The sequence below is a fragment of the Alligator mississippiensis genome, chromosome 6 (assembly GCF_030867095.1).
Source record: "Alligator mississippiensis isolate rAllMis1 chromosome 6, rAllMis1, whole genome shotgun sequence".
In the NCBI taxonomy this organism is placed as follows: domain Eukaryota; kingdom Metazoa; phylum Chordata; order Crocodylia; family Alligatoridae; genus Alligator; species Alligator mississippiensis.
Window position 1 is genome coordinate 95,303,691 of NC_081829.1, and position 12,609 is coordinate 95,316,299.

Here is a 12,609-nt window from a genome sequence, read left to right on the forward strand (position 1 = left end):
AAATCTGAACAGAAACCAGCTACAGAGTTGTTACACATTTTCAAGCACTAGCTTTATAGTTGGCTGGCTCTTTTTACACCTGGATAATCATTTTTATTGTGTGATAACTACTTTGCACACGTGACTGGTCTAAATTTATTTTGTGATTAACCAGCTAATTGTGTAATGACTACTTTGCACTTGTAGGTAGTCTTATTTTGCATGTGTGGCCAGTCTACGTTTATTGCATGGTTAACCAGTTAATCGCGTAATATATATGTAATGTGTAGCAGGGGCCTAAAAGACACAAATGTTCCCTTCCAGTAACTCAACCAGTGTCCATACATACACCCACTGTAGGTGTGCATATGCTTTAAGCACTTGTACTCAAGTTTTTAACCCCTAGGGACATGCGCCCTGTGTCTCCCTGTGCCAAGGGCATTAAGGGCAGCATGCCCTTTCCATTTCTCAGCTTACTCTCCAACTCAGAATCCCTAAGAATCAAGGATGCTGAGGACGATGAGAAGGGTGGGACGTGGAATGGGCATACAAACACCACGTCTCGGAGAAGTCCAATTACTGGAAGCAATTTCCCTCGTCGTTTTACAAAATGCAGCATCAGCCTCGGAGACTTCTGCAACGGATCACTGTTCAATAAAGGTAGAGAGAGTCAGATATGGAGATGTTACTTAAGGAAGCCAACAAATTCCGTGTGTTCTGGTATTTGTACTTCATTATACCAATGTCCAATGCATTGAGTGGCTTGCCCCTCCAACAGCCTGCTATTTCCACCACTGGACTGTCTGCAGAGATGGCTGTGGCTTTGGAACTCTTGGCGGAGGGATTTTTATGACAGGCTTAGTCCTTATGATGTGAAAAAGGCAAGGCTCTCTTTATTTACATCAGCTCTCAAAGAACTAGGTTTTAGAAGTACCACTAGGCTGGTCTCTTCAAATGGCAGCCAGATGTCCCCAAGTGTGGTCAGGGTTAAAGCTATGACGCTCTCTCTCTCTCAGATAGTTCAGAGAGGCATCATTTCTGTAAGCAATAAAAGGCTGCTTTAGTGAGCAACCAACTTTGTCAGATGCTATGTATGGACGGTTCCATAAAAATGGAAATACTGTTTCTAGCATCTGATGAAATGGGCTATTTCCTACAAAAACTCTGAACCAGTTAATTTCTACAGTGCTGCTCTGCCCTATCTTCTGCCTAACTTCAGACTAACACAGCTAAGCATCCCAGATAGTCCAGTACGGCTGGTAGGGAAATGTCATACATCTCATGTCCTTGAGCTTAATGGCAATAAAAGGCCTGCAGCGGTTGGCCCTGGGAAGCAAAGAGCTGAGTATACCTTGCTCACACTAGGCCCTCTGAAGTCCACTGAAGCATGCCATATCTAAAAATTCAGCAAGTGAGGCTGGTCTAGGCTTGTTGTTATAGGATACTCAGGCCTGCCAGAGACTGAGGACTCCACAGCAGGTACTGGGAACAAGCCTAGGAACAGCCTCAAATGCAAACTTTGTAGTCCGGAGCATGCCTGCAGACTCAGATGAGGACCGTGCATGTTTGGTCTCAATTTTACAAAGAGGATTGGAAGAAGAGAAGTAGAAAAAGTAGTCTCATCAAGCAGACTCCAAAAGGACTCTGAGGCTGCACTGAGAAGGATAATGGAGGCCCAAGAAAAGCAGAAGAAATACAGACATCTCAAAGGAGGAAAAGCAAAAAAATTAAAACAAGGGCAAAAGCCTTTAAAAAGAGTTGTAGGCCAAATTCAGCCTGAGCAGACTGGGAAGAGCACTGTTTCAAGCCTAGGCAGTAGAGAGGAACTGAGGAGCAAGGGGTACACTGACCCCCCTGCACTAAGCACACAGGGTGAAGAGCGGCAGGGTGCATATTGCACTGGTGACATTAGGGCAAAAAAGCAGCTAGGCTTGGGTGCTTGAGGCATTTGCACATCTCAGTAGGAAGGCATACCGATAAGTAGTCAAAGAACGAATTACTTTTTTGCTGAATGTTTTAGAAGGAGGAAATGTCTCTCCCACCAAGAAAACTGGTTTGTAATTAGCCCAAGTGCTATCCATTAAATATTAATGTATGAACCTGCACGCCCCACACAGTTCTTATTGAGTAAAGGAGTTTAATAGCTGATGCCTGCACTCCATGGCAGAGTGGCAAACATCTACCATGTGATCTGATCCACACTCATTTGAGAAGAGCTAAACACATGCTCTCTCTAAAAAAAGAAAATAACTCAATTTCCCAATTCTTTCCAAGGGGTCAAAAGTTTTTCTTTAATTCTCAAATCTCTAATATTCCTTCAGGATAAAAACCCATTGTTCAAGAGGAGGCTATGGCCTGTATAGTGATTAAAAGCTAAAGACAGCCTGATCCTGAGGGCAGAGAAGTACTCTGACCTCCCCAAAAATGCCCACGGGCGTTGACCCTCCTGACCCCAAGAGCTGAGTTGGACAAAAGTAGGAAGGGCACAAGTGGGAGGGCAACAGGCAATTTCTAGACACATGCCTCCTAGTGAACTACAGATTCTCTTCTCCACTTACCTCATTCACATTTTGGCTTGTAGCTTGCTAAACACTCGTTCCTGAAGGTAATGAGTTCTAAGGATTGCACCTAAGAGATGTCTTAAGCAACAAATTGCAAATTAATCCTTTATTTGTGATAATTGCAATTCATCTGCCCTACTTCCTAAGTCAGTTTTGTCCCTTTTTCATCTGAAGAAAAGAAATGCTAAAAACCACAGCATGTTACATGCATATCAACACAACAGGACGCCTAGGTACTGTGAAGGACTCTGCAGAAGGGCTTCCACCACCTTGGCTTCTGTTTGTTAACATCACGTTTTATGACGTTTCCATGGAAACCTGCTGCAAACATACAAATGTTCTTGTTGCATTGATTTTGAACAGAAATTCCTTTGTGAAAATTCACGAGGGCCACAGCCATTGCCAACCACCTAATGAAATTATAATGGCCTTCACTATATCCAACGCAGCAGAGACATGACACTCACTCTCTCAGGGTGCAGCTGCTGTCACAGATTCCTCACATGCTCTTACTGAACTGAAGAGAGATGGACATGGTCATTTTTAAATCCTTTTTCCTGTAAGCAAGAGCTCGACTGAACAGTGAAATCAATGGCAAAATTATCAGTACTGATGTCTAAAAGCCAATCCTAGGACACTGAAGGCAATGACAAGCTTTAACAGGCTTTGGGTTAACGTCTGTAACTCCATATCAGAGTGTAGACAGGGACCCAGGTTGCATGCAACACTTCTGCACTAATACATATTTGCAAAGAAAACCCCTAGAACTAACAAAACAAAGTTTGTTTTCATCACACAAATGCATAAGAGAGAAAGACTAGTCTCCTTACCTTAATTTTTCTCTCTCATAATGGAGGGCATCCACTGGTCTGCACATTACTCACGGATTAGATCTGTTCGCTCCACCCAAAGGGAGGCAGAAAAATTCTACCCTGGAAGGAGATGTGGTATGATATTTCAGGAGGACTGATTTCTTTTCTTTTCGATTGTTAAGGGCATTATGTACCAGTGTGAAAATTTATATTATAAATGGGAAGCTCACTTCACTGTTGCAATGAAACACCAGTGTCATTCCATAATCTCTTCCGACTCTCTTTAAAGAGCATCTCTTCTCTGAAGAAAGGCTTTTATGTAAAGATGGCACTTATTCAAGAGTTCAACCTCTTATGTGTACAGCAGAGCCCTCTCTCTAATGTACTGACTAAAGTATTTTCCTGATATTTGAACTCCTGTGACACTTCACAGGAAACAAACTCTTGGGCAGCAAGTTGGATTCCCTTCTTTCTGGCTCATCCGAATCAATTTACTAACGTTTTGCTCATTTTTACTTATAATGTCACTGAAAAACACTGCAACTGCAGCGGTTAAGCTGAAGATGCATGCAACCTTTCACAGTGCTAGCGGTGATGCCTAAAAGATGGGAAAAATTCTGCTCGACTTTCTGATTTTGAAAGTCTGGAAATTAGAAGAGACCTTTAAAAAAAAAAAAAATCTGAAATCGAGCACCTTTAAATACAGAACACATGGATACACGCACAAGAAATTAAACTTCCAGGTACCAATTTTTATAGTCATCCTTCACAACGCCTTGTCATTACAAAGCAAGAAGAGAAAAAAAAAAAAAGGCTTTTGTGTTGCATTTTCAGAACGAAGCAATTTAGTTTTCAACTATAAGAAATAACTTCTCTTTGCCAATACTCTTTAATTATTAAGAGTATTTTTGTCTATTTTACAACAGGAAGCTATGAGAGGAACCTCTTGTAGGTCCACGCACATTTCTGCTTAGTATTTAAAACACAATGTGGTTAAAGCTGTGACAAACTGTAGCTACTGATTATTGAACTAATTCGGAAGGCAGGCCAATGCTCTCTTTTAGGATAGGACTCACAACAAAGTCAATATTGGGTTAGTTATGACACTTGTTGTTCTAATACTTTAATAGCCCATTGTTCACTCATGATTGCCTCAACAAGATAAAACACTGAAAAACAGCATTTCCTGACAGGAAGTGAATTCCCACTGTGCATTACAGGCCATCAGCCAAGATCTCTGTTCACAGAAGGAGTGGCAATCTTCTTCTGTGATTGCAGAATGACAGAGAAATAATGGCTTTAGCTTATTAGTAAGTATGTGGCTTGTGCACTCTGCAAATCAAGCTGTCATTGCATTGTATTTTGTGTGATTTATCGTTCAACAGTTTGAAAAAAAAAAAAAATGTACCTCAATTTTGTGCATGCCCAATTATAATTATTCCTGGGACAGTCTGTACTGTACGTGAAATCCTACATTGAAAGATTAGGTTCAGGCTCAGAACTTCTAAGATTCAGAGAAAATAATATGTCTAAAATGGTTAAAATCCAGTTATATGGTAACCTTTCTAAAGTGTAAGCATATAAGACAATATCAAACTCCCTCTCAAGTTACTCAAATTCAGTAACTTTTTTGGTTAATTTTATTTTTTGATCTCACACATTTCTAAAGTAGCAAAAGTGTTACAATAGGTTACAGGTTTCCCTAGCTTTATGCGGTACATGCGTTCCTGGAAAACGGCACATAACTTGAATTCACATAAAGGGACCCACTTTACAATGGAACAAATAGGGCTACATTCCAAGACCTCGACTGTCCTGACCCCCAGGCCCATTTCTACCACTTTTACAAGACAATTTTGGTATTCACCAACAGCAGACAGTGCACACAAGCACAGGGCACTATCATTAACGGGGATGGCAAGTACAGAAACTTTTGTTGCAGACAACGAGCGAGGAGCGCAGATCCACACAGGAGACTATATTTTGGTGCGCATCACTCGCGCAATGCACCACACAAATCAGCTGACTGTGGGCTTCCACCACACCGATTGCGTAAGAGTGAATTTACACAAGAGCGAATTCGCACATACAGAACCTGCATCAACCGAGGGAAACCTGTATACGAAACATATGCTACAGATCATAGATACATGCTCAGTCATATGACTGGAAGACCTGGCGTAGACAGGTAGACAGGCAAATTAATCCAACAGTGTATGGTAAATTCAAAAGTCACTTGTTACAAGTTTTCACTATATCTACTCTTCCAATTAACAAGCGCACTAAAGATAATTAACATTCTGCTAGTAAGACTTCTTACTGTCTGGAATAATACAGTAATAATGAAAATGTGCTCTGTCTCCATCAAATCTACCAGAAACATTTTAAGAGTCTGTTCTCCCATTGATATGCACACATGACTCCCATTATCCTTAATGAGAACAAGGCGAGTGCATTCAATGGGAGAACAGTCTCCTGAGATTGCATAACTGAACTGAGGCATAATTGAGATGTAGCATGGAAAGCTACGGAGCACGACTTTTCTGCAAGGTAACAGAGGAACAAATTCTTTTCCAGAATTTTCCCTGCCAAAGCTCTCCATCTGTGCTGCAGTTTAAAATCTCCTACCTTTGCGTAGTGAAAGTCTTTTTTATTGTGGTGAAGTTATGGATAATCCAACCAAATACTGAACTACTTTGTCTTCATGGAGATTTATTTTTGGATAGGGAAACACAACTGCAACCATACATTAAAAAAAAACACAACCCCAAAAAACCAAGTATTTAGTCTATATTGATTCCATAATTGACTCCATAATTCCTGCTCCTGTAACACCATGCAAATTTGTTGACGGAATAGTAAATTCAAATTCACCACTCGGGCTGCTTCCTTAGCACCAATCAGAAAACTCTCGTTCTAGTCAATTTCTGTCACTTTCAGTGCCCAATGAAGCGAGGAAATGGATTAGAGCGCTAGAATGTGGAAACAATGCAAAACGACGACAAAGCTGAGTACAGAATGAATGCCGCTAAAAAAAGAAAATCAAAACAAAACAACACATTATTAAAGAAATATTTATTTCTACATGTTGAAATAAAAGCTGTTTCTAGGAATTTTTAAAAATATAATTCTGCATAAAGAACACTTCAAAATGTCAAATGCAGTTTTACAAGAAACTGCAGCATAATAAAATCTGCTTAAGAGCAGTTGCATGTTTTGGGCATCAGCAAACTCTAGAAGTAAGGAAATAAAATGTGTAATATGCCTTGCATCACTCCAGACTATTAGAGATGTACTAATAAAACTTAAATGCACACAACACACTATAATTTTACATCTGAACAAACATTGTTTCTAAACACAGAGTAATAAACATTCATTACAACACAAGCTTTCCTATAAAATTTTACCCATTTTGATTTAATAATCGAAGATACCAAGCTAAAGCAGAACGCACGTGACCCACGTTGTGTTCTATTTCAGAGCTACAGGTTATGCAATTTTGATTTAATCCAGGATACAGTCTGCCCATACACAGTTTAAAACACATCCTCTGTGTTTGATTTAGTGCAGTTGAAATAAATCTTATAGTGAGTTCCTGAAGCTGCCTACATCACATCAGGCTCAGAAAAGGATCCAGTTGTGATGTAGCCATGTTCATCTAAGCCACTGACATGTACTGCAAACCAGAAACCTAATCCAGCTCTTACTGAAATTCAAGTTCCCACTGATTTACATGAGATCAGGAAAAGACTCCATGTTCCTAAGAGAAACACAGTTCACCAAGACAACTGAGGAAAAGTGAGCAGAAGAAAACTTGGATTAACCGAGTAAGGTGGAAAAACATCAGACAACAACAACAAATCTCAACTCACCATTCACATCACATCACTGAAGTTTGGGAACAAAAAAAGTTTGAAGCAGAAAGGAATCAAAATATGCTTCAAGAAGAACTTTCTGCTGCATCCCTTCTCAACAGCTCTGTCAAATACATGCAGCAGCAACAGCACAAAGCATCTTTATGGTAGGAATAAAAGGCTCTTTAAATGCTCCTTTTATTTTTTATTGAATGAACCCACTCTTACACAAAGTTCATGCCACGATGTCTCGAGCTTCAGCACCGCCAGACCACGGATGTGTCAGTGAACTGAATCATGCAAGTTACATACAGAGCAAATCTCAAGGATGTATTAACTGCATTTGGCATTTATTTATTGGATCCAACCTATTAAAAAAAGGTTGATTAAGAAAATGTCTAATATACAAGCACTTCACAATACTTTGTGGTCAGTGAAGGGTTTTTAAATGTTCTTAAGTTTGAAGTCTTGAAAATCAAGCATTTCACCACAACTACCTGAACAGTTCTCTGCGCAGTTTCAGTTACTTTCCTGCATAGAGAAACTGTGGCTGTTAATTAAGAAGGAAAGCCACAAACTCCTCCCAGATACAGGATTAATCCTGCATGTGGTTTACTGTTGCTATAGAACTAAAAACATATACAAACTGCTTCTCTCTCTATGGAAGTATATTGCACCAGACATCATATTGCTCAAAAAAGCTGTAGTTTAAAACAGATAACATGTGATGTGGCCACTCTGAAGAAAACTTGGCCTAGAAATGACCTTTGTGATTTTTCAAGCTATCCAGTTTATGCAACAGAGCAAGGGTGGAGCACTTTTTGAAAAAAGAACCCACAACTCCCAAGTTGCAGAGAATGCAAATTCATATATGTGTAGCAAGTACCACCAGCAGGCACTTATGTGAGCTACAGGACCATATCGCTGCAGCTTCTCCAGGACAAGAAATTCTCCATGCGATAAATTGGACTTACTGAATCCATTCCATCACCTCTTAGGGGCAGTACATTTTCCCACATTTAAACTTTTAAGTCAGGCGTGCTGGAAAAGAACGGGCATGAAAGTTTCTTAGAAACTGTTTAGATCCTAAGTTCAGTTTTAGCAGGTTTCATACACTCATTGTACAGGAAATCACATATGATGCATTTCACCTCTTTCGTATCATTCTGTAGTGCTTTATGAGCACAGACATGTTATTAGCTAGTACAACAGACCTATTTGCCAGTAGGATAGCAAACAACTTTTTCATTTATCAGTCACTGAACTACAAAAACCCCCTCAGCTAAACTAACTAAAATTTCCAGCCTGGCTGACAAAGGTCATAAAAACCAGAAAACATAAAACAAGGCAAAGCTTTCTGGTATAGCCTGCCGGCGCCCCCTTCCCACCCCTCCAACACATACCGTTCCAAAACAAATCACTTTTGTTTTAAGCAGAGATCTGCCCTTTATTTCCCAAACACCACCCACTCTTTCAAATAAACAAGCGATCTGATGTTGTGTAGGAATTTTAATTGTTTCCATAACTCTTACTACCTGCCAAAAAAGTCCTTAATATGACATATTTAGGACGGGGTGCACCAACGATACGCCCGTTTAAAATCAAATAATTACGTACAGATACAGAAATCATGTCTTATATAAGGGCTTTAACCTGTGTGTAGATAATTCACTTTTTTGCAGTGACAGAAAACACAAGTTTAAAAAACAAACAATTGTTCTCTTCGTTCATCAGTCCCATCAACTCTTGTGACAGTGCATTTTCCTCACCCCTATTTGCTAATACTACTCTGAGCTTTCTTAATCTTACTGCAGCTCTACAACACCTTAAAAACAGTTTGGTCCAAGTTCTGCCACATGTCCTCACATGAAGCTAGTAATGTTGTTATGCGAGGCATTGCTTAATTTTTATCCCAGCTGTCCAGCTTCTGGATGTCTTGGGGACACACACCACAGGAACCACAGACCCAGGAGTTGGGTGCTGCATATGCCCCTTCTACAGCTTCCCCCTGCTCCTTCTGCAGCATGGGCAGGCTGGTACCTCCCCTCTGCCCTCTTACAGCCAGGTGGGCAGCTCCCCATCTCTCACACAGCACAAGTAGCCTGGCTTCTCTCTGCTACACGCAGTACCCACCTGCACTGCAGAAAGCCCAGCTCCCTTCTCTGCTGCATGTGCAGCTCAGGCACTCCAGCCCCTTCGAAGCCACTGGGACAGGAACAACCAAGAGGGCAGGAAGTGGTGGAGAAGAGTGGCAGCTGAGCAGGAACTCTCAGGCTACATGCCAGCCCTTCAGGGGTCACAAGCAGCCTGCCAGTTCAACTGCCCTGATTTAGATCACCAGTGGGTATACTTTGTACTCAGGTGCTACTCAAGGCCACTGTGGAGGGTGGGAACTGATTTTGAATCCCTGGACCAGATCTTATTACCCCTATTAATGAACTTAGGTATCTAAGTGCCATCCTATTTCTCCATGGTTAAGTGCCGGAAATCTGTAAACTCAAAAGGCAAAATGTTGGTCCTCCTCCCCCTTGGTACATTTTTGTGACTTAGTCTTAAGGCTTAGATGATTCTGTGCTCCAAAACTAGATGAGCTAATGGTTTTCAAGGAACTTGAGGATGAACCTAGACTGCACTTCGTCTCTAAACAAGTGGCCTATGAGCTGGTCCAATATATTTATAAAACTTAATATTATTCATATATTTGTTAAAAATGTTCTCCAATATAGCCATTAAAAATAAAAATAAAACTCCTAATAGAAGCCCTAAGGACTTGTGATAGGAAAAAAAAGGAAAGGCTTTGCTAGTAAAACTTATTTTACTCAGAGAACAGGTAGATGATACCCTGGGAAACTTTTACTAAATGCAGAGTAGGCCTAAAAAACCCTCTACAGCATGATATCTTTTATTAGACCAACTAAATAGTTGGAAAACAATATTTAAGCAAGCTTTCGGGTTCAAAAACCCTTCATCAGGCTAAGGAAGTTTCAGCAGTTGGTGTGTGCTCTTCCTGGATGGAATGAAAAGTAAAGAAGCCAGAGGCTGTGTTGGTATGCATAAAAGACAGGCAGTCAGTGAAAATGTAGATTGAGGATTCAATCACCCACTGAGGAGTCAATCTACATTTTCACTGACTGCCTGTCTTGTATGCATACCAGCACAGCCTCTGGCTTCTTTGCTTTTCATTCCATCTAGGAAGAGCACACATCAACTGCTGAAACTCCCTTAGCTCGACGAAGGGTTTTTGAACCCGAAAGCTTGCTTAAATATTGTTCTCCAACTATTTAGTTGGTCTAATAAAAGATATCAGATTCACCCAAAGAACCTTGTCTGCCTATGTTCTTAGACCAACACGGCTACAACCTACACCCCCCTACAGCATGATGAATTTAAATGGTTTTATAAACAATGGGAAAAGTGTCTTCAGGTTTTAGAGGATGGAAACTAGCAAAATATTATCTTTATCAGTACACCACAGATTTTTTTCCACTGATATTAATACTAAATCAGCAAGTCACAGACCCTCTCACCTTTAATGTTTGGAAGCTGCTCTTGAATGGGCATTTTGATTTGTGATGTGTTGAAGGAGGGCTGACAAACCTTTGCTCTGGCATGCAATGTTGCTGATAACATGTGGCTTTCCAATCCCATGATGGAAGTAAAAACCTCCTGACTACTCCCTTAGGGCCAAAACATGACGGACTATTTATTATACTACCATATATAACACGCAACCCATTAGTGTTATTGCTTTAGAGATGCAGGTATAGGGGCAAGATTTTAGAAACTGACTTCTGATTTTGGAGACCTGTTGAAGTAGCCTCATTTTCACAATCTGAAAGTCAAGATCCCTTTGCAGGTTATTGGGCTGAACACCTAAAAGTCACTAGTGAAAATCCTGGCCAGAACGTCTGTATTGAATTTACATTTAATGCCACAGATTTTCAGAACTCGGGAGAGAAAGTTTTATGCTGGTGTATGTGAATCCAAATGAATGTACACATTTTAATCATCTTAGATTGGCTACTGTTGAAAATGTCTGTTTTCCTCAAAATCCAAAAAAACCCTTGTCTTTCACAGCTGCAAAGGAAATGACAAGAGAAGAAAAACAGTCAGTATATATCAGCAATTAATTCCATCCACAACTTCCCAGCTGTTTGCGTATGGAAGAATCGGCCTGTTTCCTTTAGGGGCTTTTGCCATTGAAAACTGATACTGCACTTTCAGAGACACAAGCTGTTTGTAACATGTTAGGAATGTGCGCTGGATCACAGAGTCAAAGAAGAAGAAATGAAATCCAGATCTGACTCTTTGTAGCTTGCCAGCATATTGCGTATCTACACTAAGAGGATAAACTTACCCCTTTTCTCCTCTCTCGCTCCCCCAGATAAGCATAGAAAAAACTGCCAGCAAAGTTAAATTAAGGGTCTAGAACAGACACTATTACGATTGGCAAAGACAATGTGCAAAATTCTCAAAAATCCACATGTCTATGGCATGTGAAATATGCCAAAATATTAGTATTTTATTGCTGCTTGCCAAACAGGTAGATTCCAGGACACCGCCTTAAAGTGGTCGAGTTTACTTTCACCACGGAAGTACAAGAGAGCAGATTCTCTCGGTTGAGCATATATAATGGGCCAACTTCTTGTCTCATTAATTCTTGAGATGCAATAGCTATAGACAAGGGCAGAATTTCGTTCAGTATATTTAAGGTTATTATACAGAAATGTGTTCTTGTGGATTTCAGGGTAGGCACAACTTTAGTGGAGCATGGATCCCTTACTGGGTGCATTGCCACGAGACGCTACTGCACATTTATTTAGTATTTGTATTAGCAACTACTAAAATGTGCAGTAAACAGAGTAACTGCACAGTAGTGTCGGTGAACACCTTTTAGATGACGCTACTGCGCAGTAGCCTAATACAGCGCAGTAGTGTATTAGCACTGCACGCTGTGACACGCTACTGCGCAGTCAGCGTCTCGAGTAAACACACAGTGGGGCAAAACCTGATTCCCCAGAGATGCAATGACTATATTAAATCACATACGTTCGCTCTTATCATTCAACTCAAAATCACATGACTAAAAGAGAGCTTCTTTGGCCTTTACTAATTAAAAAAAAAAAAAAAAAAAATACTCACAGGCTAACCACCCTGTGGGCCAGCCACTAGAGCAGTGGTTTCCAACCTTTTTTCTACCAGGACTCATTCATAAAAAAAAACCCAAAAAAACAAAACAACCCCCCCCAAAACAAAATAAACAAACAAAAAAACAAAACAAAAAAAACCCCACCAATGGCTAGTCCCGACCCAGCACCCCTTGCTCCCAACCTGCTGCTCCCCAACCCCACAGTGTGTGGGGCAGGGGGTGGAGGTGGGGAGGCATGGGGGGCCCCAAGC

At 40.6% G+C, this 12,609-nt stretch overlaps 1 protein-coding gene across 11 annotated transcripts in view; it reads right to left on the reverse strand.

The window, feature by feature from the left end:
• Positions 1 to 12,609, reverse strand: part of ADD3 (adducin 3) — a 173,851-nt gene that overhangs the window by 58,033 nt on the left and 103,209 nt on the right. For 4 of the 11 annotated variants that reach the window (XM_059730187.1, XM_019485980.2, XM_059730186.1 and 1 more), the window contains exon 3: positions 3,371 to 3,472. The exons of the other annotated variants lie outside the window; for them this stretch is intronic. The gene's annotated coding sequence lies outside the window, so the exon portion shown is untranslated. The remainder of the gene's footprint in view (positions 1 to 3,370; positions 3,473 to 12,609) is intronic. 11 annotated transcript variants of the gene reach the window in all.